This window comes from Erpetoichthys calabaricus, chromosome 13, assembly GCF_900747795.2.
Source record: "Erpetoichthys calabaricus chromosome 13, fErpCal1.3, whole genome shotgun sequence".
NCBI lineage: Eukaryota > Metazoa > Chordata > Cladistia > Polypteriformes > Polypteridae > Erpetoichthys > Erpetoichthys calabaricus.
In genome coordinates this window covers 46,239,686-46,265,851 of record NC_041406.2, presented here as the reverse complement: position 1 = coordinate 46,265,851, position 26,166 = coordinate 46,239,686, and the positions used below count along the sequence as shown (strand labels likewise).

Sequence of the window (26,166 nt, the reverse complement as noted above, 5' to 3'; positions counted from 1 at the left end):
ACAGTGAACCATGCTGAAATATATAGTTTGTTCCAAAGGACTGCTTAAACTAAGGAACTGGAAGGTAAGACATTTAAAAATAGACCAGGTTTTTAACTTCTGTCACAGACGGCCAGGGTCCTTGCCCAGCTGAGACGCCTCTTCACTGAGAAGACTGGGGGAGCAAGCCTGGGCAGAACATTACCTCCCCAGGGATGCTAGATGGTAGTCCCATGGGTTGCAGCGGTGCCATGGACTCCCACAGGGCTTCATGGAAGATATTGTCTACAGCACTGTTGGGATCTGGAGGCGCCGCCAGGGGGTGCTGCAGCTGCTCCTGAGCCCGTATGGGTGATTCTTTCACCACATCTGGAAGTGCTGCCGGAAATAGGTCATCAAGCACCAGAAGCACTTCCATGTAACGTATAAATGGAGCCAGCAGACAGTACTCGGTGAGCTAGAGTCGGGTGGAAGGTGGACGAAGCTTGCCAAGGAGGAGTGGAGGAGAAAAGAAAAGAGAAGGAAAGTAAAGTATTTTGTGCTGTTAGTGCTTTTGACTGTGTTGTACGTATGGGAACAGGGAAGATGTTGACCACAAGTGAAGAAACAAAATAAAAAGCATTTGTGTTTTTATCAGTGTTCCTCCTGTGTCTGTCTGTGTCGGGCTGGGTGGTTGGCACACCCCCGTACAGTTGTTGAACTTCATACAGGGGAATAAACAGTAATAGTAATTACATTTTTTTTAAACGAGACATTGAAATTACAGTACTTTGGAAAACAAGCCAAAATTAAAGTAGGCATTACACTAAAATCACCTACCTCAACATTAAAAGTATTAAAACAAATGAACTGGAATAATACAGTATATACAGTAGGTTAAGTTAAATGTGATGCTATCGCAGTTAATAGGAACTTTTCTAAATCCTAGAGGAAGAGATGAGTCTAATAGAAACAATACATGTTGTTTATAAAAGATGGGCAAATTAAAAGGGTTAGTTGGTACAACAATTTATATAAAAGAAACTCTGAGTACAAATCTGCTTTAAAGACAATGTTCCCCACGCTAGTGGGATGTTTTGGGTCACATAGGATGCTGTGTCAACTACACAAAAAAGTCTAGAGAAAAGCCACCAAAGTTATTTTATAACAGTGGGGTATAAACTCAGAGGAAAGACTGAAGGGGCTGAGTACTTTCAGCTTAAGAAAATGAAGGTTAACAGAAGATGTAGTAGAAGTGGTCAGAATAAAGTAGGGAATAAGTATGATGGATGCCAAATATTACTTTAAAATGAGTTTTTCTACTACAATAAAGGTGTGTAGGACGAAGAAGGCATTGTCCACTCCGCTAGGCTTTAGTAGTGCACAGGACTAGTTAAGAAACCAGATTTAACAGGGATGTAGGCATCTAGCTGTGCCTTCCCCTACTTATATTCTAACCTAAGTGACTGAAATCCAGCTTGAACCAGGATATGTTGTACTTCATCTGATAGCAAAGGTGTAAATTAGATATTGAGCTGACATCTTTCTAAAGGCTGTTTTCTTGAGCCAGCAGGTATGAAATGGATTCAAGCAAAAACAAAGAGCTTTCATTCAAGAAATGACAACTCTGACGGACTGAAGAACTTGTCTATGAGGACACACAGAACCTGTAAGTAGAAGTGACTTTAATTCAATCAAAAGAAAGTATACATTCCCTTAAAACTAGTTATACTCATCCCATCTGGGGAGTCTCTCAGAGCACCCCTCTCTGGGATTCACTCATTGAGGGGGGACTCTCCAAAATGACTGAAAACATCTTAAACATGCTCTCTAAAACTAAAAGCTGATGGTCCATTCTCTGTTTGGGGAATAGAGAACTGACAATCTCTTTCTCTTTGTGGATCAGAAATAGACAATCTGTCTGTCAAGACTAGCTGTGGGCCAGTGGGCTGAAAAGGTTGAAAATCAGCATCTCTTCAAAAAGGGAACTTCCGTATCCAAACTGTTGTGCCAGAAAGAGATACACAGAAAAGGGCTTAGCTGAAAGAAGCACTGCAGACCACAAATAATGTTGTAGTTTACTAACTTGGTAAAATCACTATCACTATATCAGCTCTGCACTTGTGGATTATATTCTAGGTAAATAATGAAATGAAGATTCAAGTAAAAAAGAATCAAATAAAAAAAAGATGAAAAACAAATTACTGAATAATGTACTGGTTCAGTGAAATAAAACTTTTTTCAAAAATATCTAAGACCTGTTTACTAAGAAATTGAAAGTTACCAATAGATTGAAGATGTGCAGTGTAGTGGTATGTCTGTGTGGATAGCGCTTTGAGTACTGAGAAAAGCGCTATATAAATGTAATGAATTATTATTATTATTATTATTATGTTTTATAAATCATAAACAGTAAACGAAGGAAGATAGAAATTGAGGTGCAGGTTAGTTGCATAAGACATGTGTACATGACATTCAACTAATGAAGAGGCAAGATCATAACATGAACAAATTAGGGGAGAAAGAGAAAAAATAATGGGGTAGATGTAGCAGTGCAGATTAAAAATAATTTTGCTGACCACTATAAAACAAAGAGTTTCGCACTAAAGTGGCTAGTGAGGGCCAATGATAAAAAGAACTGGAAAAAGGTACATGGTGTAAACTTGATTTAGGACAATATACTGTACTAATGATGAAGACAGAAACCAACAGAAAAGCATACTTTTTACTTATTTTTATACTTTCCTTATTTATTGAGCAATTTAAGGGTGACAAACATTTTGTGCATTATTGTTACTTAGTTCTAACGCCTTAATATGCTTTTTCATTATTTGCATGTAATTCCTTTTGTAATGACTTATGTCTTTGGACTTTTCATGGAAAAGTGTAGAAATTGTCTATTGCAAAAACATATTCGGAGCAAGACTTTCTTGTTACATATTATAGTCATAACAACTTTTGTACTGTACATTTTAAATTTTGACTTCAGATCATCTGACATTCCTGAGGAGAAAACCTAAGTAGGCAAAGTTCAAGACTTCATGGACATACCAGGTTGTGGACTGTGCAGGTTGACATTTAAAACTTCAGCCTAACTGAGTTCGACCAGTCTGCCTGACCATGCAGTTGAGGTAATGCACAAAAATAAACTGAGCCACATAAAAAATTAAAAATCTTTTGAAAACTTACCTTTTAAATACATTGGAAATCTAATCCTAAACAGCTAATAACCAGGGGATCAGTATCTATAATTTAAATTGCACATTGTCATATCAGAGGGATACATTTGCCTTATGTATCAAATTCTATGCATTATTACAGAACACTGCATTGGAAAAATAACCTAATCTGGAAAAGGGGAAAGCCATCAAGAATAAGGGTATTCAAGCTTCATTGTTTATAAAAAAAAGAAAAAAAAAAAAAGAAAAAAAAAAAAAAAAACAACTATGAAAAAAGAAAATGAGGGGTCCACCAAAGTCAACATAAAAAAGCATAACAAATAAACATTTATAAAGAATGCCCAAAAATTTACCATAACGCAGATTACAAAAATTAGATACAATGCAACCTTTAATCAGAAAAAGTATAATTTGTGACCGTGACAACAGTGTATCTATCATCCTTGCCACAATACACCTAACCTTTAAAGAAAAAAATGAAGACTGTAGAGTGTGCAAGTCTATTATTAATTATGGAAATAACACGACAAAGGCATATCCTAAATCCATTACTGTTGTATGCTAGCCTTGTCTCAATAAATCAGCGTCTACAATCAAAATAGAAATAATTTTTTATGCATAATGTATGTGCTTGTTGCCACAACATCTGTTCATTACACTGAGTAATGCATTCTTTTATTTTTTAAAAACTTCAGTCCTATAAAATAATCATAATGAATGCTTCATTATCCAATTCAAGATCTGAAAGCAAAATATATATTGCTGTGAATTTTTGCAGACTTTTGCAGTAAATTTCACACAGTAATTTCTCTTAAATTTCAGATTAATAATGAACTATGACTCAACAATAAAAGAAAATAAAAATTTTCACAAAATTTTTCACAAAATCATTAGACCATAATCACAAAATGCTGGAAAACTTTTTCAACAGTGATATATAAATAAACATGTAAAATATTCACTAGGCTAGGTATAATGATTGCTATCAAATTAAACTGTGATTTTTATGAATAAACCTAATATCAATATTTTGTATAATTTGATGAACACAAAATATATTTTTTTTGCTTGCTTTTTCTGAAGAATATTTTAGCAAATGTGATTTTAACTATAAAGAAACGTTTATTTCTATTATGTGAACAGAAAAGGATATATTTATAAAATTATTTAGACATGAAAGTCACTTTGTTTGTCTATTCATACCTTAGTCAAGAGAATGAGATTTATCACACTTACTAATTTTCCAAAAAATACTTTAAAGCTTCAAATAACAGAGAGTAGCTATTGTTTATTTTTCCCTGTACACATTCAACTTAATCACATACAGATTATTAAACTCATAACCAAAAATGCATTTTTCCAGGTGTTGTCAATTTTAGCTTCCTCCATTGTACCTTCCAGCTGAATTGATTTCAAATACGGAATATCGCATCACTTCAATTAACACCAAACGACTTAGTCTCTTTTTCAGAGCTACAAGCTGCTTATTTTTTTGAAAATAGCCATGTATTATTTATGCATAGAGTCAAGGGCCCCAAAATTATAATTATCATGTCTCCTGTGGCAACTAAAATTTGTATGTTGGCACAACACCTGAAGTACACAATGATTCTTTACTGCACAGACTAAAAACAGCTGAACATAAAAAATATCATACAATATAATTTTAAAACATCTTTTTTGAAGAAACTCTACATACTTAAAAAGAAAAAATTCTCCTAAGTCATGATCTAAGGCTGGTGTCAAATGACAGCGTTGTCATCACCAGAAAAAAACTGTTCAGCATGTGACTAATTATGATTTTGGGAACATTAGCATTTCACCATATTTAGTATTAAGAGTCCAGATCTACATTTTGCTACAGGCTTAAGAAAAAGGTGGCATTGCCCATTTTCTCTTCACCAGGCTGCTAGGTCCCCAATTAGACAGACCTGAATAAATTCTACTGTCCTTAAGGAAATTAATGAAGATAACACTGATGTTTGAGCAATGAAACCACTGGTGCAACAGCAATTCTTCAACAAGTTAGAAAATGTAAACATGGTTTAACATTCAGGTGCATTCAGGGACTTAGTTAACTGTACCAAAAGTTTGAGTATTTTAATTTTTTTAGCTACTTCATTAAAGAGTCAGTTATCACATTTTTGTTTACTGAATATTTTTGTAGATTGAGTCATACATAAAAATAACAGGGACAATTGAATACAATTGCATATGTTAGTAGACTACATTAAATAAATGCTTTTCAACAGTATTTTACAATGTCATGTAGTTAAACACAAAAGAGGCTGTTGGTGGCTCACTGGTTTAATAGAGAGCAGACTTCAATTCAAGTAATAAAAAAATGGTATTGACTGAAGGGCAATTTTTAGTTGTTGGTTGTGAAGGATCTGTGACTAACTGGAATTAAAATATCTTTAATACAACTTTTTTAAAAGAAGTACCTGATGGAAAGTTAAACTCTCCATTAACATTGCAACAAAAAAGTGTTAGGTGCTTCAGACCATGATGAATAGCAGGTCTGGTGCTTTGCTGATTCATTGCAGTGTCAGAGAAATACTCAATCATTACAATGTGCAGATAATGCAGGTATGAGGTTGATATTAGTGTAACATACAGTGGGGCAAAAAAATTATTTAGTCAGCCACCAATTGTGCAAGTTCTCCCACTTAAAAAAGATGAGAGAGGCCTGTAATTTTCATCATAGGTATACCTCAACTATGAGAGACAAAATGAGAAAAAAAATCCAGAAAATCACATTGTCTGATTTTTTAAAGAATTTATTTGCAAATTATGGTGGAAAATAAGTATTTGGTCACTTACAAACAAGCAAGATTTCTGGCTCTCACAGACCTGTAACTTCTTCTGTAAGAGGCTCCTCTGTCCTCCACTCGTTAACTGTATTAATGGCACCTGTTTGAACTCGTTATCAATATAAAAGACACCTGTCCACAACCTCAAACAGTCACACTCCAAACTCCACTATGGCCAAAGACCAAAGAGCTGTCAAAGGACACCAGAAACAAAATTGTAGATCTGCACCAGGCTGGGAAGACTGAATCTGCAATAGGTAAGCAGCTGGTGTGAAGAAATCAACTGTGGGAGCAATTATTAGAAAATGGAAGACATACAAGACCACCGATAATCTCCCTCGATCTGGGGCTCCACGCAAGATCTCACCCCGTGGGGTCAAAATGATCACAAGAACGGTAAGCAAAAATCCCAGAACCACACGGGGGGACCTAGTGAATGACCTGCAGAGAGCTGGGACCAAAGTAACATAGGCTACCATCAGTAACACACTACACCGCCACGGACTCAAATCCTGCAGTGCCAGACGTGTCCCCCCTGCTTAAGCCAGTACATGTGCAGGCCCGTCTGAAGTTTGCTAGAGAGCAGTTGGATGATCCAGAAGAGGACTGGGAGAATGTCATATGGTCAGATGAAAAAAAAACTCTACTCGTCATGTTTGGAGGAGAAAGAATGCTGAGTTGCATCCAAAGAACACCATACCTACTGTAAAGCATGGGGGTGGTAACATCATGCTTTGGGGCTGTATTTCTGCAAAGGGACCAGGACGACTGATCCATGTAAAGGAAAGATTGAATGGGGCCATGTATCGTCAGATTTTGAGTGAAAACCTCCTTTCATCAGCAAGGGCACTGAGGATGAAACGTGGCTGGGTCTTTCAGCATGACAATGATCCCAAACACACCGCCCGGGTAACGAAGGAGTGGCTTCGTAAGAAGCATTTCAAGGTCCTGGAGTGGCCTAGCCAGTCTCCAGATCTCAACCCCATAGAAAATCTTTGGAGGGAGTTGAAAGTCCGTGTTGCCCAGCGACAGCCCCAAAACATCACTGCTCTAGAGGAGATCTGCATGGAGGAATGGGCCAAAATACCAGCAACAGTGTGTGAAAACCTTGTGAAGACTTACAGAAAACGTTTGACCTCTGTCATTGCCAACAAAGGGTATATAACAAAGTATTGAGATGAACTTTTGTTATTGACCAAATACTTTTTTTCCACCATAATTTGCAAATAAATTCTTCAAAAATCAGACAATGTGATTTTCTGGATTTTTTTTCTCATTTTGTCTCTCATAGTTGAGGTATACCTATGATGAAAATTACAGGCCTCTCTCATCTTTTTAAGTGGGAGAACTTGCACAATTGGTGGCTGACTAAATACTTTTTTGCCCCACTATAAATACTAAGTGCTTATTTGATCATTCCATGATTACAGATCGATGCTTATGCAATTCCATTCCTTTTACATTTATTTCTAGATAAGTGCCATTTTGTATACTTTTACAGTTATCTTAACTCAAGCAGCAGAAGAATGTAGCTGGTCTTTGACTAACTTCCATTACAGGTCTGCTTGCCATCAGATGCAGCTATCGGATTAGTAAAAGAAAATAATATGCAAAATATACAAGTTGAAGTGAAACAGTAAACTAATCTATAATTGAAGTTGCATAGAATATTTCTCTGTTTTAAAGTAGACAGGTTTGCAAATTCTCCAATGTTTTTCAATGGAAGATTTTGAAATTTCAAAAATGTGTACAGCTCTGTGTGAGATGACACCTATAAAGATTTCCAAAACTTACATCTCAAAATGCATCATCATTTAAAGATAATATGACATTATGCAAGTTGATGACAGACATGATCAGACCTCTTCAACAAAACTACCTTAACAAAATTTTACCAGATGCTTTATAGATCTCTTTACCAGTGATTCTGAGGCAAACAGATATTCTGAAACCATAAAAAGTAGGAAGCAAGCAATTATTTTTATGAAAGGCTCAAGTGAAAAAAAGAAAACTAGCCAGTTCAAACTGTCTACAGGTTCCTCTCTTCTCAGGCTTTTTTAACTAGGTGGTACCCAAAACAGAAACCACTAAGCAAAAATTTCATTAAAAAGAACTCAGTGCTGGATAAATTTTAACAGAAAACAAACCTAGTGGAGCCACCACATTTGATGCCTTTCTGATTTGTGTATTTACGATATAGGCAATAGACCTAGTTCATCTGTCAAGGCTAAATTGTGAGATCTGAAGATTAGTGTTGTTCATAAAATTAAGCTGTGTCACTCTAGCAGTGTTTTTAAACTATGAGTTGTGACGTGGACATGTTTTTGATAGGTCGCCACATAATTGTGTAGTAGAATTTCCCAAGTTCAACTAAGCATGAATTTTGTGTTGAGTAACACACCACCCTCAATTAAGCATACTGTTTATTGTCATAGTATGCGATCTGACACATAGCCTATAAACAACACCGCTGTTGATTCACAGAGAGCTTTCATTTCAACAACAGGACAACATAATTAATATTCCCCACAACCCCAGTCTGTGAGACTGTCAAACTGAGATGACTTAAAAGCAAAGACACAAGCTGAGAGAGGGAGAAAAGACAAACAAGTACAGTTTGTAAGGTGAAAGGACCGCAGTGCTGGTTTGAAATGTGGAAATGTAAATGGTGAGACACAAGAATATGACAGTATGGGGTGTTGTAGGGGTGAGACAGCATGTCATATATAGTGTGGTGCCAGCATTTTTTTCTAAATGCAGTTTCAGTGGTCATGGACAAATCGTTGATGCCTCATCACGTGCTAGTCATTATGACATACATTGAATCCAAATCTGTAATGGACATGCAAAGACAATTTTGTATTAATTTTAATATGTCACTGGAAGAATTAATTTCTTTTATTAACACTATTTAAAAGTGCTTTAATACATCTCAGTGTGCTGACAGTGTGAAGGACTTTGCTTGATGGACCATTAAGAACTCTAGCAATGCAAGAAAATATCAAAAGGATGAGACGGGCTGAAAAGCGGACTTCAGTGATTAGCATGACATCAGCTGAAAACACGTTGGAATGGATTGTTGGACAAATTCTTCATCAAGATTTATCCTATCACCCATATAAAATAAAGATAGTGTATAAATTTTGAAATATAATTTACTTACGTGACTCCGTCTTTTTTACTCTGTTTATTAAATTGTTAAACGAAAACCAGGATGTTGAATAATTTATTAATGTACAGCATTTAGAAGAATGCTCTGTTAATAGCGGAGGACATTTGAAAAACATTACTTAAAAAAAGGTACGCTTGGTTTCCAATTTTCTCTTTTATTAACACTCATGTGCGATTACTTGAATGGAAACAAAAACGTACTGTTTACTATACAGCCATTGTTATTAGTTTGTGTATGGCTTTACTGTCATTATGCTAATAATCCTCTTCTTCGGTCCTAGTATGGTATTTATTTTCTTATTTGGATCCTTAGATTAAAAAGGATAAGAACCCCAGCTCTAAATACCTATAAGGAACTTGCATCAATGGCAAGAAGCTCAACGGAGAAAAATTAAAACTGAGAAATGTACAGCCAAAAACAGTGAATTGCAAATGTTCTCAGCACCACTTCAACCACTGGATGTGGAACTCTATAAAGTCTATATGTAGTATAGTTTAAGACAAAATAAAATGGACAAGTCTTAACTTGTGTCTTTAACTAATGCTAATACTCATACAGGTTGCATCCCCCAGTGTGCAACTGATGATATAAATTAGAGAACTAAGCTACTCTAGTTCATTTTCTGTAGTCATGGGTACCATTACAAAACAAAATTAAAATGGAGCAATGTAACATCAAGCCACTAACAGCAGAGTAGTGCATGTACTTTTCTTTCCCTAGCTTAAATATTCATGCCAGTCTTAACCATTTGTACATGAAAAAGGGCTAATTCACAACATAGGTCCCAAGTCAGGACCATCCAAAGTTAAGCCTGGAAGATAAAAGCTACAGGCAGAAGCAGATTATAGCCAAAAAGCCTAATATATACATTATGTAGTTAGATATATATAGGCACACATACATGGTATACAGTTGAAGTCAGATGTTTTCTATACACTTAGGGGGAATTTTTTAAATTCACTTTATAACCCATCCACAGATTTTATTCTAACAAACTATAAGTACATAGGCAGATTATTTCACTTTTTATTGACTATATCACAATTCCAGTAGGTCATAAGTTTACATACACTTATTTTATAATTTGGTAGCATTGCCTTTAAATTGTTCTACTTGAGCCAAATGTCCCCGGTAGCCTTCCACGAGCTTCTTACAATAAGTTATTGGAATTTTGGCCCATTCCTACATACAGAACTGGTGTAACTGTGACAGGCCTCCTTGCTCGCATATGCTTTTACAGTTCTGCCCCAAAATTTTCAATCGGATTGAGCTCAAGGCTTTGTGTTGGCCATTCCAATACATTGACCTTGCTGTTCTTATTATTTGCCACAACTTTGGAGGTATGCTTGGGGTCACTGTCAATTTGGAAGACCCATTTGTGACTGGGCTTCAACTTCCTTGCTGAGCTCTTGAGATGTTGTTATAGTATAGCTACATCATTTTTCTTACCCATGATGCCATCTATTTTGTGAAGTGCATCAGTCCTTCCTACAGCAAAGCACCCCCACAACATGATGCTCATACCCCCATGCTTGATGATTGCAATGGTGTTCTTTGGCTTGCAAGTCTCACCCTTTTTCCTCCAAACATAACAATGGTCATTATGGCCTAACAATTATATTGTGAGATTGGGTTCATCAGACCAGAGAACAGTTCTCCAGAAGGCAAGATCTTTGTCCCCATGTGGCATTGCAAACTGCAGTCTGGCTTTTTTATGGCAGCTGTGGAGCCTTGGCTTTTTCCTTGCTGAGCTGCCTTTCCAGTTATATAGGACTTGTTTTACTGTGGATATAGATTCTTGTCTAGGTGTTTCCTCCAGCATCTTTACAACATCCTTTTCTGTTGTTCTGGGATTGATTTGCACTTTTCATTCCAAAGTATGATCTTCTCAAGGAGACAGAAAGGTCTCCTTCCTGAGTGGAGTGTTGGCTGTGTGGTCCCATGGTGTTTATATTTGAGTATTATTGTTTGTACAGGTAAGCGTGAGACCTTCAGGCATTTGGAAAAATTGTTCTCAAAGATGAACCAGATTTTTGCAGGTCCACAATTTTTTTTTTCTGAGGTTTTGGCTGAATTCTTTTGAGTTTCCCATTATGTCAACCAAAGAGGCAGTGAGTTTGACTGAAGGCCTTAACATACATCCACATGCTGACTCCAAGTAGGTTAACTGGCTATCAGAAGCTAAATGTCGAATTGCCTAAAGGCTTGACATCATTTTCTGGAATTTTCCAAGCTGTTTAAAGGAACAGTTAATAAAGTGTATGCAAACTTGTGACCTACTGGAATTGTGATATAGTTAAAAAAAAAGTGAAATACTCAGGTCTGTGACCATTGTTGAAAGAAATGACCTTTGTCTCGCACAAAGTAGATGTCTTAAACAATATGCCAAATTTATAGTTTGTTAATATAAAATCTGTGGAGGGGTTATTAAGTGATTTTTAAAGAATTCACCCTAGGTGTATAGAAAACATGTGACTTCAACTGTATACCATATATGTGTGTCTTCCACCGGCCGGATTACTGTTGACAGAAGGAAGTATCATAATGTTATTGCGTAATTTATGTATGAGTGATGGGCTATGCGATAGGACAAGATGTTGTATTCAAAATTGGCTGAACAATTCTGACATGTAAAATTGTAACAGGCGACAAGAAAGGTAATGTAGTACTTCGTCCGCGGATAACATTAAACACCAAAGGAGATCTTGATACGCTGGTATTAAAACGTTTACAGTTTCCGTTAGAATAGGTTTTGCTAGGATAATTAAAAATCACAGGGACAAAAATTCAAAAAAGTTGGTTTATTTATTAGAGAGAAAGAAACAATATTCACTCACGGGCAGTTATACGTTCTGTTGTCACAATGTAACTCCAAACACGTAAAAGTATTTGCATGTTAATTTCAAAGCCAAACAGAATGAAAACGTATAACGCAACAAATACCTCTAACACCACATGAAACATAATTTTATTTCGATTTATTACGTTTTACTACGTATTTTTTTTCTATGGTTAATTACTCGCTGTAATGTAAAATAGGTCTATTATGCATATACAGTTAGGTCCATAAATATTTGGACAGAGACAACTTTTTTTCTAATTTTGGTTCTGTACATTACCACAATGAATTTTAAATGAAACAACTCAGATGCAGTTGAAGTGCAGACTTTCAGCTTTAATTCAGTGGGGTGAACAAAATGATTGCATAAAAATGTGAGGCAACTAAAGCATTTTTTAACACAATCCTTTCATTTCAGGGGCACAAAAGTAATTGGACAAATTAAATAACTGAAAATAAAATGTTCATTTCTAATACTTGGTTGAAAACCCTCTGCTGGCAATGACAGCCTGAAGTCTTGAACTCATGGACATCACCAGATGCTGGGTTTCCTCCTTTTTAATGCTCTGTCAGCGGCTTTCAGTTGCTGTTTGTTTGTGGGCGTTTCTGTCAGAAGTTTAGTCTTCAACAAGTGAAATGCATGCTCAATTGGGTTAAGATCAGGTGACTGACTTGGCCATTCAAGAATTTTCCACTTCTTTGCTTTAATAAACTCCTGGGTTGCTTTGGCTGTATGTTTTGGGTTATTGTCCATCTGTATCATGAAACGCTGCCCCATCAATTTGACTGCATTTAGCTGGATTTGAGCAGACAGTATGTCTCTGAACACCTCAGAATTCATTCGGCTGCTTCTGTCCTGTGTCACATCATCAATAAACACTAGTGTCCCAGTGCCACTGGCAGTCATGCACGCCCAAGCCATCACACTGCCTCCACCGTGTTTTACAGATGATGTGGTATGCTTTGGATAATGAGCGGTTCCACGCCTTCTCCATACTTTTTTCTTGCCATCATTCTGGTTGAGGTTGATCTTGGTTTCATCTGTCCAAAAATGTTTTTCCAGAACTGTGCTGGCTTTTTTAGATGTTCTTTAGCAAAGTCCAATCTAGCCTTTCTATTCTTGAGGCTTATGAGTGGCTTGCACCTTGCAGTGCACCCTCTGTATTTACTTTCATACAGTCTTCTCTTTATGGTAGACTTGGATATCAATATGCCTACCCCCTGGAGAGTGTGGTTCACTTGGTTGGCTGTTGTGAAGGGGTTTCTCTTCACCATGGAAATGATTCTGCGATCATCCATCACTGTTGTCTTCCGTGGATGTCCAGGTCTTTTTGCGTTGCTGAGTTCACCAGTGCTTGCTTTCTTTCTCAGGATGTACCAAACTGTAGATTTTGCCACTCGTAATATTGGAGCAATTTCTCGGATGGGTTTTTTTCTGTTTTGGACGGTTTCTTTCACCTGCATGGAGAACTCCTTTGACCGCATGTTGTCTGTTCACAGCAAAATCTTCCACATGCAAGCACCACACCTCAAATCAACTCCAGGCCTTTTATCTGCTTAATTGATAATGACATAACGACAGACTTGCCCACACCTGCCCATGAAATAGCCTTTGAGTCAATTGTCCAATTACTTTTGAGCCCCTGAAATGAAGGGACTGTGTTAAAAAAATGCTTTAGTTGCCTCACATTTTTATGCAATCGTTTTGTTCACCCCACTGAATTGAAGCTGAAAGTCTGCACTTCAATTGCATCTGAGTTGTTTCATTTAAAATTCATTGTGGTAATGTACAGAACCAAAATTAGAAAAAAGTTGTCTATGTCAAAATATTTATGGACCTAACTGTATAACAATTCCCATGAAAATAACAATCTGTTTAAATTGTACATACGCTTACCCATGCGCAAGCGGCAGATCCACGAAGTGGCTAGCGCATAGCGCCCACCTGGGGGTAGGCGAGCGAAGCAAGTAGGGCTCTGCCCCCTACTAGTTTAAAAAAGAAAAAACTAGCATATTATGTTTATATATGCTGATGTTATTATGCTTATTAGCTTTAGCTTACTGGATACTTTTCTTTTGTTTGATCAGAGAGAACAGCGAACTCTCTTTGCTTTAAAATGAAGATGGAATGCCATGTAATTATTCAATCTCACATTTTAAAGAATATATGGCCTTCAGCATAGCCTCAGCTGAGAACCCTACTATTCTGCAAGAAGTAGTATAACATTTTATTAGCAATACAATTTTATTTTAATCTCAAGTATCTGTGTAACATTAAGGAGAATTACAATGCATGAAAATGTCTCTTTCATTCTGTATCAACAATATTGTCATTTTCACAGTTTAAAAATCAAGGTAACAGCAGTTAAAGTTTACCTGTATAATATGGAGCTGAGTTATTACTGGTCAATTTTTACATTGAATACATTACTTGTATATCACTTGCTAAGCCAAACATAACATACTTTATTTAAAAATTATTAAAATAAAGTGGAGAATATTATTTTTAACTTCTGAAAAATGGAAAGTTTAATTTTTTTAAAAGCTATTCTGAATTATTTAGGGAAAAATACCTTCCCTGGGCAACAGAGATGCATTTCATTCTCTGTGTCAACCTTCAGTATTCACAAAGACAATGAATCTTGGGCTTCCAGTTTACTTAATGACTGGAGAGATAATTGGCCATTTTTTTCTTCTTACATTGCTCAACATAATACATAACATTCTCAAGCCTGCTCATTGCAATTCAGGGTCATGGGGTGAACTGAGCTGAATTTAAGAATACTGGACAAAATGTAGGAAAACAGCTCTGGTCAGGGCACCAGTTTTTCATAGCAGCCACACTTGCACTCTATCACACATAACCATTTTTACAAATACGGCTTATTTCAAAGTCTTATGCATGAACCATTTTATTGCATCTTCTACAACATTATATGTGTTTGAGTAGGACATAAAATTGGTTAATTGAAATGTTTCCAGTAATTTAGAAAAATGTTACTAGATAGCAAGGAATTTCAGCTGTGATAAATACATTTCTAAAAAATTACACTAAATATTGAATAAAAAAAAGCACTTTTTTATAATACTTTTCAAATACTGCATGATGTATCTCAAGGTATAACAATTAGAAACTGGCCATCCCCTGCAGATTTTAATGAAGTCTCATAACACGATAATACTATTCAATACTTATATTAAGATAAATTACACAAAATTAAATATGTTACTATAGTACATAAGAATGAATTATGCTTGGATTTAAATCTTAAAAAAACATTAAAATAGGTTGTTTAGAACTGAGGAGAATTTGTGAAAATAAACTTTTTTTTTTTAATTCACCAGCATAAACTCATTGCACATCATATTAAGTAAAATACTGCATCCCTTTCAATAAACATAAAATAGCCTTAGAGGTAACTTTAATTTTCAGGCAAAGAATAATGTGAAAATCTAATCTTATTCTGTAACAATACAGCATCTAAATGTAATAATCTCAAAATTAAGTTATAAATAATTTAAAACTTGTCATGAAGATGCATTAATAATTCAATGGATAAATAATTTACTAAATAATCAAATAAATAAATAATGAAATACATAAATAAATCATCAGATAAATAATTCCATAAAGCAACTCCTACAATAACTCAAAAAATAAATAGCAGACCTACAGGACTAATGAAATTTTCCTCAATTTTGATAATTTTATGTTTGCAAAATTGCAAAAACTAATTTTCATAGCAGAAGTAAATTTTTCACTGCCAACAGAAATGACCGTGTATGTAACACAGAGATATACTTTGCGGTTTAAAAATAATGTGTCTGAATATTCTTTCATAAATTATTGAAAAAAATATATCTTTATGTATCCTATACGGAATATCATGTTATTTATTTTTATGACTTATTTATTCTTAGATAAAAACAGATTTGCTTCAATATCCTAAGTGAAGCTTAGTTGCAGTACTCACCTTCTAATGTAACCAGCATTAGCAATTTGCTCTTTAAGATGATTCTGTAAACAGAAAATTTGTAAATAAAAAGTTTGCAACAATCTATGAGAAAAACATATAGATCCACACCCTTTTCTACAAAGATTAAATTGTTAACAAACAGAAAAATAAAATGACACATCCATCAATTTTCAAATCCACTGACCCAAATTTGGCTTCCTTGAGAACTAAAATGTATTCTGGTAACAATATGTGCAAGTCAAAAACCTAGATGGGTTATCATCCCTACATGATCTACATACAAACTTAGCCATAAATATAGAGGAGCAAAGCTAGGACAGTTTAGTACAAAAAAATCAACAGTTCAGCAAGGCACAAGGAAGGAATTAATTCTTCTGCGGTTTTGTCTCTATCAGATATCTTGGATTACTCTAATAAACTTCAGGAATTAAACGCCATTGAAGTAAATCTTCACACAAGATCCTGTCACACTCTTCACTTGCATACTGATATACTCCTTATTACCTAAAATATAAAATTTCTGCTTTATTGTTGAAAACTCAACAGTTCTAAAAAGACTTTCAAAGAGACAGAAGTCAAGCACAACCATGTTTGTTTAACACTAGAATCCTTGAAGCATACGAAAAAACTCGTAATCCTGGACCACCTTAAAACCCTTCGCATCTCACCATCAGTCTTTTGTTTTGTACTGTAAATGTATCGATCAGCACAAGCAGCAAGCACCCTGCTGTCCCATCACCCACTTGACGGAGCTCAACTCAGCAAAAATTTCTCCCAGCTCAAGCCAAGGCTCCTTATCTGCATGTGAGGTAACTGGAGTTGTATAGTGTACAGTAAATAATGCAGTATATCGTTATTTGGAATATATGCACTTCATGTGTGTTCCGTGTCACAACGATCTGCGGTAAGTGTAGGATGAAATGTGAGACAGGAATTGTTGAACACATAACTAAAAAAGAATGTTTTTCATATTTTAGTAATAATTGACAAAATGTAGACATGAAGTTGTATAATGTGTGAAGACTAGAGTCCAAATATTAAATAAACACTTTCGCAAAAGGTACAAATATAACACAACAAGTGCGCTTTTATTCAAGAATATAACCATAGAAAAAGAAATTGGGTTAGGGTACGATGCTGCCACAGTAGCTTGGGTGGTGTAGTGGAAAGAACTGCTGACTCCTAATCAAGAGGTCGGCAGTTCAATTCCAAGCACAACCGATTTGAGTAGTGAGCTGCTCTTATTGTTATTATTATAGAATACAAACATACATTTGATTTGAGTCTAACAGCCGGTGTAAATTTATGGTACTTATGGAAAAGTTTGCTTTTTTTTTTTTTTTTTTTTTTATAAATCAAACACAGGAAGCTCTGCAGTCTACTTGTGATTTTACGCTGCAGGGAGATAAGTAAATAAATCAAGGTAAATAGGTAAATAACATTTGATGTGGCTTTTTTATATAAGTAACATATAAATGTTTCTCATATAAAGACCGGGTGGCGCAGTGTGTAGCGCTGCTGCCTCGCAGTTAGGAGACCTGGGTTCGCTTCCCGGGTCCTCCCTGAGTGGAGTTTGCATGTTCTCCCTGTGTCTGCGTGGGTTTCCTCCGGGTGCTCCGGTTTCCTCCCACAGTCCAAAGACATGCAGGTTAGGTGCATTGGCAATTCTAAATTGTCCCTAGTGTGTGCTTGGTGTGTGTGTGTGCGCGCCCTGCGGTGGGCTGGCGCCCTGCCCGGGGTTTGTTTCCTGCATTGCGCCCTGCGTTGGCTGGGATTGGCTCCAGCAGACCCCCATGACCCAGTAGTTAGATTATAGTGGGTTGGATAATGGATGGATGGATATAAAGACCATCACAAAACATAACCACAAAGAGGACTTTGCATGATACTTTGGTGTGCTCTGTAAGCCCTATTTTTTCTTTGAAGGACACACGTGTGGCACATTGGCTCGCAGGATGACGCCCGACCTGTTGCTGCATCCAAACGGTGCCATCTTTTGCCTTTACGCCTGGTGCAACTGCATTGTTTTTATGTGTAAGTGGATGTTTCTTGTAGGCAGGGCTTTCTCCGATGTAGAACCCTCATCCCCATCCTCATCTGAGTTCACCTCTGTTTTAGCGCATCTTTATTTGAAAACAGCAGTATCAGATCTGGGAAGAATGAACATGACTGAGAGAATAAAACTGAATAAAAAAAAAAAAAACACTAACTTTTCCAAACAGCATAAATTTACACCGGCTCTTACAGACTCAAATCAAATGTGTGTTTTTATTCTATAATAGTAACAATAAGTGCAGCTCACTATTCAAACCGGTCATACTCGGAATCAAACCAGCAATCTGTTGATTACGAGTCAGCAGTTCTTACCACTGCACCACACAAGCTGCCATGTCAGTATCGTACCCTAACCCACTTTCTTTTTTCACAGTTATATTCTTGAATAAAAGCGCACTTGTTTTGTTATATTTGTACCTTCTGCGAAAGTGTTTATTTGATATTTGGACTCCAGTCTTCACACATTATATACTTCATGTCTACATTTTGTCAATTATTACTAAAATATGAAAAACATTTCTTTTTTAGTTATGCGTTTAACAATTCCTGCCTCACATTTCATCCTACACTTACCCAGATCTTTGTAGACACGGAACACACATGAAATGCATGTATTCCAAATAACGATATACTGTATTATTTTCCCTATACAACTCCAGGCACCTCAAATGTAGATAAGGAGCCTTGGCTTGAGCTGGGAGAACTTTTTGCTCGAGTTGAACTCCGTCAAAGTGGGGTGGGGGGAATGGGACAGCAGGCTGCTTGTGCTGATCGACACATTTACAAAATAAAAAGACGTTGAAGGACAGGTGCGAAGGAATTTGAGGTGGGCTGTGATTACAAGTTTTTTCGTAGGCTTCAGGGATTCTATGGTTAAGGCATGTCTACAGGATTAGGACATCAGGTGATTTAGGCTTACTAATTTAAGGTTTGCTGTTCTCTTTAAGGAAAATAAATTCATGGCTGTAATTCTTTGATGAATTTCATTTGCCACACTCAATCAAAATGGCCAGCAGAACAGACTAATGAAACAAATAAAAGAATGATTAATTTAATTAAGAATCTGCATTTCATTTAAATTATTTTGCTCAGAAAACAGAAAGATCAAGACAATGACATGAATATAATACTATGACAATTTATATTTCACAAATCTTTGGTAATATAGTAGACCTTGATCAAAGAAACAAAAATAATAAAATGCAGTGCTCAGTGAATCCTGACATCTTCAACATTATGCTAATTTAAGTGAATTCCAAGAGTTGAGTATAAAGGATGTGGTACCACTCGAAGGTTTGGATATTTTTAACTGAATTTTCAAGTGACATTTGGATATAAAGATATAGGATTAAATACTTGAAATTTGTTTCTAAATATTTTTGAACTATGCCTCCCAAAACAAACAAGTGCTTTTCATTTAGAACTTTAACCAAATTTAGAGTGGAAAAATGCTGAACTACAGTCATTACAACATCCTAAATACGATGGTGTGAATTTGTGGAATTTTGTTCTTCTTCATTAATGCGTTTCAGCCAATTAGTTGTACTGTGATAAAGTAGCTTGTGTATTGAGTAGAAGGCGATTGTTTCTGGCTGTTGCAGCCAATGAAATGGAAAGAATAATTCAGTTTAGCAAAGAGAAACAACATGAGGGTTTGTCAATCTGGAAAATGTCAAGACCCTTGATGGTTTCTTCAAGTGCTGTTGCAGAAACTGCACCATGCTATGATAAAACAGTTCTCATGAGATCTCATGAGGCAGAACAAAAGCTATAACACAATGCACCGTATATGTTTATTAGAGTTGCCAACCTCAGAAATAACCAACTAAATGCACTTCAGAGACTACCCCACATAAATGCTTCTCCAAGTTCAAACAGCAATTAGCTGTTGAGAAGACTGCATCATTAAGGCCTTCATGGTAGAATTTATGCAAACCAAAAACTAGGAGACAAGTAAGGAGACACTTACTTAGGCCAAAAAAAGGCAGTGGGTATCAGATGAGTGGAAATTTGCCCATCATCTGATTAGTCCACTATTGAGATTTCTAAATTATGAGATGCAGAGAAGGTGAATGGAGATGACTGTAAGTGACTGCATACCATGAAGCATGGGGGAGATGGTGTAATGGCATGTGGCATCCACTACTGGTAATTCTGTCTGCATTTTATTTAGAAATGAAATCAAATTTAATACGCAGGAATACTACAAGATTCTGCAGTGGCACTCCTTATTATGTCTGTGCCTAGTTGAGCCATCATTTGTTTTTCAATAAGAAAGAAAAGCCAACAACAAGTGCTCAGCACATGAGGAAACTATTTCAAGACCACTTGAAAAGCATTCCAGGAGGCTACCTTATAAAGCTGGTTGAGAAAATAAAAAGAGAGTACAAAGCAGCTACCATTGAAAACGGGTGTCTAGTTTGAAGAATATAAAATATAAGACTGCTTTATTTAACATATTTTATGGTCACTTCATAATTCTATAACTATTAATTCACAGTACTGTTGTCTTCTCTATTACACTAAAATGTAGAAAATTATAGATCACAAAGGACACGCTTCTATGAGTAGGTGTGTCCAAACTTACACATAAACACTTAACTATTGTGTTTTAACTTATCTAAGATATACATCCTTAATTTCACACACTGGAGAAAATTTAATTCACCCCTAAGTATATTTAACAGAAACAAGAAATTATTTTCCTGTTTGTTTTCTGCATGAACCTGCCTACACTTTGCTTATATTATAGATTATATACCACATACTGTATATAACTAAAAATACACATGGTATATAGGCTTCAAGAGTAAATAATACAAATGAAGACAAATAAACCCAATCAGAGATTTTACACAATTGCATCATTAGAAGATTAACTTCTTTCCTCAGATATTGTATTAAAACTTGCACAATGGCATGGTTTACTTAAAATTAGATTAGATTTTAATTAAGTAGGTATACAATTATCCATTTCAGATTTTAGAATCTTCAAGTCAAACAAGAGTATACATAATCTTATATTATTATTATTAGACTTAACAGAAAGACAGAACACTACAACTGTGAATGCCTACTGTACTTTTGGCAATCTGTCCACATTTTGCACAGACTAAGGTTTCTTACAGCAGATGTCCCTGAAACTTAAAAGTACAGCAATATGTTTAACTATTTATGTATAGAAAAGTCACATATGTGCTTGTTGAAACATATAGTAAAGAAAAAAAAACAAACAAAAAATATATGACTATTATAAATCACAACTTACAGAATAAAAAGAAACTCAGTCTACAGCTTTTTTATTTCTGACAACATACAAAATGAGCTATGATTAAACCATTTGTTGCATTCATTCCCTTTATAACCTGATGTACACCAAACCAAAAGATAAAGTATCATTGCTTGGATTCCTGTTTTATATCTCAAAGCAATAAAATATTCATAGACCAGAAAACGTAACTTGCTTAAATAATATCCAAGTAAATCAAACTGTTCAGTTTTCAATCACACAAAAATACGAATATCTGAAATAAACATCTTTGTTCTCCGGAGATTTCTGTTATCTGTATTTTTTTATTTTTTCTTTCCCTAAAAACCTTTTGCGTAACTGTTTAGTACTATATGATTTGTATTTGATGTTATTTTCAGTTATATGCTCTTTAGTCATTTTGTGAAGAGGGACCTATTCAAGAAAACTTTATTTTGATTTATTAATTAACCATAAAACAGCATATTATATTTAATCATCTAAGATACGATAATACCCAGCACAGATTGTCACGATCTAAAGTCAATTATTAAAAGCAGCCAGATTAAGAATGAAAAGCCAAACATAAACAAATTGGCATTCAGAAGAGACAAACAACTCTCAACTGTCAAACAACCAAAAATGAAGATGTAGACTTCAAAGAGACATACATTTAGCTTATGTATTTAATTTACACCAAAAAATTATGTCTTTAATTTACTGAGAATCTAGAGAATGACAAGCTGAAACTAACATAAGACCCAATGAAGGTTTACTGTTGCCAATATTTAGAATTTCTATTCTCTGGTAAAAAATAATAAAATAAATGAAAAAACAAATAAAAATATGTCAATGAAATATTTTGCTAGCTTGCTTACTGAAGTAATGACAGACAACATTGTACAATAAATGCAAACAATAAATGGTCTTTTTTTTTCCCTTTTCTCTTTTTTAATTAAGGCAAGTTTCTAGGTAACACCAAAGTGCAGCCAGAAACTGTATACAATAATAAGAAATGTTACATATATTACATATAAATAATATACTGTATATATTAGTTGCCTTGTAAAGGGCCGATGCTGCATATTTTCACTGAAAAATCTAAATTTGCATATGTAATTTTCAACAAACAGTTTAATAAATCTGACCTTGAGTGTGGAGTTTTCTACTTGTGGCTTTCTATGTGCTTTTCTCCATGAGTGCCATGCAGCAGTTTTAAACTGATGAGTAGGTGCTATCATTTTGTTCCCCCATGCCCAGCATATTGAAGCTGTCGTGCAACATCTATCCAGCCTCACAACACTACCTAATAATCGAGGGATGGATTTTCATGGATACTGCCAATTCACGGAGGACCCCAACTTTGGTCATCTTTGGTGTGTCCTATTTTTGTGGTGCTCAATGCATTTCAGGGAATCAGACACCACCTCCAGCTCAGAATGAATACATATGATTGGAATTTGCACATACATTGTTCACATCCACTCGGCAGTAAAAGAAAATTAGAACAAGCATCGTAAGAGTGCTCAAAATTTTTCTGATTTTGGAATTTCGAATTAGGGAGACTCAGTATATATTAAATTATATATTATGTGTGTGCATGTATATATATATGTTTGTGCGTGTGTGTTAGGTAAATAAGTGCCCCATGTATAAAACAGTAAATTCCAGCTAAAATGTTAATTTAAGCAATGTTTGTGTTACAATTCTAAACATAAGCTGAGGAAGAACTTACTCAGCATATGTAACTTAACTTGTGGAAGAAAAAACACAAAGAAAAAGAAAATTATGGTATTATGCATCTGCAAAGCAACAAGTATTTAAAGTTTTAACAAAATCAATTTTTAAATGCTAATTCTCTGATATTTTAGATAAGGAAGGCAAAAGTTTTAAGGCAAGGTAGTTATACTTATTAATCATGTTGCCAGAGAGTGGTGATATACTACATGTTGATTGGAACATGCAAGTAAGAACTTCACAGTACCATGCACCCTTGACAATAATTGCCCTATAAACCTATAACTTATGTATATATAAATGAAAATCCAGAATTTGTAGCTCCTCCTATGAAAAAATGAGAAATAGCTACGGCAGGCTACGATATTCATAATCAATGTCTACTGAAATATAACAAAGTTTTTCGACAATACACTCATTTTGCTGTATTATCATTTACTGCACATGAAAACAGTTATGTGTGTTTATATACATATACACAAGCACAAACATGCGTTTTATATACACACAGGTGTGGTGGTGAAATGAAAAGGTGCAAAAGTCAATAAGATCTGAATGGGTCAATAGAGAATAAGAAAATAATAAGGAAGAAAATAGTGTAGGTAAAAGAATGGAGAAAAGAGTATTTAAGAGGCCAGAGAGGGGACATTAACAGGGCTATATCAGGGGGTTGAGACTGATACCCTATAAGCGTGGGAAATAAGAATGTGTACAAGAAGGCAAGGGACAGATTCACTGCAAGACAATGGAATAACATTACCTTCCATAAGCGATGAGAAAGAAAACCTACAGCAGTACTGGTAATGGGTATCTGTGCATTTGGAGAAGGATTATGATAAGATACCAAGAGAGTTGTTTGCACGAGTGCTCATAAGGTACAAAGTAACAGAGGAACTGATCATAATGGTAATGGCATCTTTTTTAGAGAGCCATAAACAAAAGTTATAACAAGTTTCAGAATAAATTATGCTTTCACAATGAAAGTTTGTTTACACCAAGAGACATGACTGAGCCCTCTGTAATTCATCATTATTATGGATTACATCAGTAGAATGGTGAAGGTGAAGTGAGGAGTGAAGGTGCTGCATGCATATGACATCCTATTAAGAAGCAAATCAGAGAAGGAATTAAAAAAGTAGGTTCAGGAATGGAAATAAGTGATACAGGTGCATGGAATGTGCATGAGTAAGGACAAAACAAAGGTCTTGGTAGGAATAGTTGTTGGCAAGCCAAAGAAAGTGGTAGTAGACGCATCTGAGAAAGAATTAAGGTAGGTGAAATCTTTTAAATATCATGAAAGTTGAACTGAAGAAGGGGAACTAATGAGAAATACAGGCAATGCAAGCAATGCATGTCCAAAAATCACAGGAGTGGTCTGGGAGAAACAGATCTCACTCGCCTACAAAATAAATATTAGGGTTGGTCAGTGCCAGTGCTAGGTTATTTTGTGGCCTAGGCCAAGGTTATTTGTGCACCAACCGACTGTTTGGTAGCTAAAGGCTGGGTTCCCCTCCACCCTTTTGATCTGCACCCTAGGCAAATCCCTAATTCGCAGTAATGGTGGCAGCAGCCCTGGGCCTGATCTAATATATACTGTATAATGTAGAAAGTGGCCAGTAAAACAGCAATGGAGGAGAAAACAAATCTATGGAAACAAAGTGCCTAAAAACAATACATGGGGTAAATCTTGCAGGAATCGGGCAGAAGGAGAATTAAGAATTAAGGATGAGATGGTATGGGAATGTTCAAAGAATACATTAAGGAAGATTAGTAAATGGGCAGCATATAAGAAAGGTGAAAGACTATCAGCAAAATGAAAACCAAATAAAAGATGGATGTATAGCATCAAGAAACAAAGCAGAGACAGATCTGCACTTGACCACAACTAGGGAGATGTGGAGAGCAGCAACAAGACGACCTGAACTCTAACAGGAAAAGGGGAGGAAGAAGTAGACAAACAAGAAAAAATAACCCTGAGGATATGGAAAATGCAAATGCTGAAGCATTGGTCCTATGAGTTAAATGGGGTTAGGTTCCAGCAGACACCAGCTTGGTGCACAACTCTAGCCAATCAAGGCTTGGTAATGATCCTTCCACAAGTTCAAGGTATAGAAACCTTTCTATGCATTTTACTTCCTTTAACCTCCTTAGCATAAGATACAATCATCACTCAGGCTGTCAAATCAGTGCTAAAAGTGTTAGTCCCATGTGTCACTCAGGTAACGGTATACATGCGCCTAGCATAAGACCTGAGGTTTACTCAGGCTGTAAAAGTGCCAACAGCATTAGTGCCGAGCGTTGCTCGGGCAACGGTATAGGCATGTCTTGTGTAAGCGCCAGGCCCAAGTGTTACCTGGACAATGGTGCAGACACGTCTTCTCCTAGCCTCATAATGGCATCTCATAAGAAGCGCCTCTCATCAGCAGAGATGACGAAGTGAATCTGTCTTCAGGCAGTGAAATTGAAATGGTGAGTGAAACCGAAAGTGATTCTGGGAATCCAAAAATGACACTTGCATCACTCACACATGTGTAGTGTGTGTTCATATTATTATTGATCATCATTATTATTTTATCATTATTAGACTTTCTAAACTTCTGACTTTGTACTTTTAGTGTTTTGCACATTTTACAGTACAAAGATTAGATTTAATAAAAACTGTAATTTTTCTAGCCAAAAAAAGCTATGTTTTTTACATGTTTTTTTTTTTTTTGAGAAAAAATGTAAAGCTAAGGAGGTTAAAGTCAAGTTCAGCCATCTTCTAGGCACTCTGCCAGAACCCACGAGCAAACGCAGTGGGGCCCATAAGAGATCTTCACTAAAGCATCCAATTGGTAGTAGCAACCAGCAGTGTGTACAGGCAGGGACTTAATCAGTGCAAGCTTATGACTCACACATACTGGGAATTCCATGTTCATTGGGCAAAATCTCCGGTCCTATTAAAGAACAGTTAAGGGCATCACAGACCTGTTAATGCTCATTCTTATGTGTCACGCAAGAGCAATAGGCCTCAAGAAAAAAAATTTTTCTGCTGTACATGGCCACAAATACAACCCGATTTCTTAATAAGAAATTGGCGAAATTACACTGATGTGTAATGAAAACAGTTACACTTTTATAATAGCAGGTGGCAGATATTTATACACAAACACACACACACAAATGCATAAAGAGAGACGGTGACAGATG

General features: G+C 35.8%; 1 protein-coding gene across 5 annotated transcripts in view; it reads right to left on the bottom strand.

Moving 5' to 3' along the window:
* The window catches only part of tbc1d5 (TBC1 domain family, member 5), a 637,433-nt gene that overhangs the window by 476,934 nt on the left and 134,333 nt on the right, over positions 1 to 26,166 (bottom strand). For all 5 annotated transcript variants that reach the window (XM_028818192.2, XM_028818195.2, XM_051935905.1 and 2 more), the window contains exon 2: positions 15,936 to 15,979. The gene's annotated coding sequence lies outside the window, so the exon portion shown is untranslated. The remainder of the gene's footprint in view (positions 1 to 15,935; positions 15,980 to 26,166) is intronic.